Raw genomic sequence first — 2,390 nt, 5'->3', positions numbered from 1 at the left:
CAAGAGAGGAGTAAACACTTCTTCTTTGATCATACCACTTTGGAGCAACTAAGAATTTACAGGTCCCCAGAGATATCTCTGAAAATAGCTGTGGAAAACCCCTGAAACTTGTGGCAGTACACCCTTCACTTAACAAAGAACTCAAAAGTCAAATAATTGGCCCATGAAATAAACAAACAGGGGATGCGGGGCTGACTTGGGGTTTGTGTAGACTGACAGCTGGCCAGCAGGAAGTCATGGCCAGCCTGGAGTTGCTCTACGCCTTGGCAGCACTGGGGATCACCTGCAGCCAGGACGCGCATGTCTGCTTTCTGCACAGGGAGCTCATCACCCACGACTACCAAGGCCTGGGCACCGACGACCAGCCAGTTCCAGGCGATAAGAAATCTGAGCTGTTGCCACATGGATGGAATGCCAACAAAGATCTGTATGTCCTTCACTATGAGTCCATAGATAAGTCAAAGGAACTCCTTCTGAAGGCCATCATGGTGGATGATAGCATGATTATCAATGCTTTGGAGTGTAAGTCACAGCAGATGGTGGACTTGACCCTGAACGTGAAGGATTATGTGGATGGTGAACACCTGGGTGACTTCCACAGGGTCTACAAGAACAGCAAAGAGCTCCAGATATGGATCACCTCAGGCCTTGTTTTGCCCATCCACAATTCTTTGAGAAAAAATGATTCGGCCAATCCCTCTCAGGAGTTTCTACCTGCCACCTCCAGAGAATACAACCCTCTCCGTATTCCCCCTCACCACCCACACACCAGCAGGCAACCTCCTTGGCATGATCCCCTGGGTCCCTTTGCTGTTGGGGGAGAGGACCTGGACCCCTTTAGGGGTCAGGGTGGTGGCATGATTTTGGACCCCTTGAGATCTGGCTTCCCAAGAGCTCTCATTGATTCGTCTTCTGGACTGCCCAACCAGCTTCCCCCAGGTGCTGTTCCTCCAGGAGCTCGATTCGATCCTTTTGGCCCCATTGGAAATAGTCCATCTGGACCCAGTCCAGATCATCTCCCACCCCCAGGCTATGATGACATGTTTATGTGAAGGCCATAAAAATGTAACATCCCAAAGTGAGCATCCTTACAGAGCTGAACCAAGATCATCAGTTTTCATTCAGTCCTGGAGCTTAGGAATCCTCTAATGGATTGGAAGTTCAGCTGGAATCACCTGCCCATCCCCACAGTAACCAAGACACCAATCCATTCTCCACCTCTGCCTTGAAAAATCTTACTGCTTATAGAAGTCAACGTGTTTATATCTTTCATCACCAGATTCTGGTTCCCATAGGAAGTGTGTGACCTCATTCCTGCTTCATTTCTGGTTGCAGTGTTCTGAGGACTGAAAGCATTTGATGTATTATTAATAACTCAAATGTCAATACAAAAATTGTGTTGTTGGGAAAAAAAGAAATAAACAAACAGGGTAAAAATAAGACCATAAAAGGTTACTTTCTTGATGAAAAAGTATTTTCTTTATGGCCTTGGAGATGAGGAAGATGAAAGCACACAACCAGAGGAAAACAGTAAGGCCAAGGTTCCTAATCCAAATCCTCTAAAAAGGTATGAAATGGTCTCAGCCCATGAAAGAGCTCAAAAAGGATTTTGAAAAACAAGCAGGAGAAATAGAGGAAAAACTGGAAAGAGCAATGAGAGTGATGGAAAAAAATAATGAAAAACAAGTCAACAGTTTGCTGAAGAACCTCAAAATGCTGAAGAAAATGGCACCTTTAAAAACAGAGTAACCCAAATGGCAAAAGAGGTCCAAAAAGCCAATGAGGGAAAGAATGCCTTAGAAAGTAGTATTGGCCAAATAGAAAAGGAGGTTCAAAAGATCACTAAAGAAAATAGTTCTTTAAAAATTATAATGGAACAGATGGAAGCTAATGACTTCGTGAGAAATTAAGAAATTATAAAACAAAACCAAAAGAATAAAAAAAAATAGAAGACAATGTGAAATATCTCATTGGCAAAACAACAGACATGGAAAATAGATCCAGGAGAGATAATTTAAAAATTGTTAGCCTACCTGAAAACCATGATTAAAAAAAAGAGCTCAAACATGATCTTTCAAAAAAATTATCAAGGAAAACTGCCCTGACATTTTAGAATTAGATGGCATAATAGACATGGAAAGAATCTACTGATCACCTCCTGAAAGAAATCTCAAAGGGAAAAGTCTTAGGAATATTGTAGCCAAATTTCATAGTTCCCATGTGAAGGAGAAAATATTACAAACAACCAGAAATAGACAATTAACATATTTTGGAAACACAATCTGAATAACACAGGATTTAGTAGCTTCTATGCTAAAGGATCAGAGGACTTCAAATATGATATTCCAGAGGTCAAAAGAGCTAAGATTAAAACCAAGAATCACCTACCT

At 41.9% G+C, this 2,390-nt stretch overlaps 1 pseudogene; it reads left to right on the top strand.

Annotated features, from left to right (window-relative positions):
- The first annotated feature begins 236 nt into the window (after positions 1 to 236).
- LOC140508941 (proteasome inhibitor PI31 subunit pseudogene) lies at positions 237 to 1,238 on the top strand (annotated as a pseudogene).
- Positions 1,239 to 2,390: the final 1,152 nt, after the last annotated feature.

Source organism: Notamacropus eugenii, chromosome 5, assembly GCF_028372415.1.
Source record: "Notamacropus eugenii isolate mMacEug1 chromosome 5, mMacEug1.pri_v2, whole genome shotgun sequence".
NCBI classification, from domain to species: domain Eukaryota; kingdom Metazoa; phylum Chordata; class Mammalia; order Diprotodontia; family Macropodidae; genus Notamacropus; species Notamacropus eugenii.
This window is presented reverse-complemented; position numbering and strand designations above follow the sequence as displayed.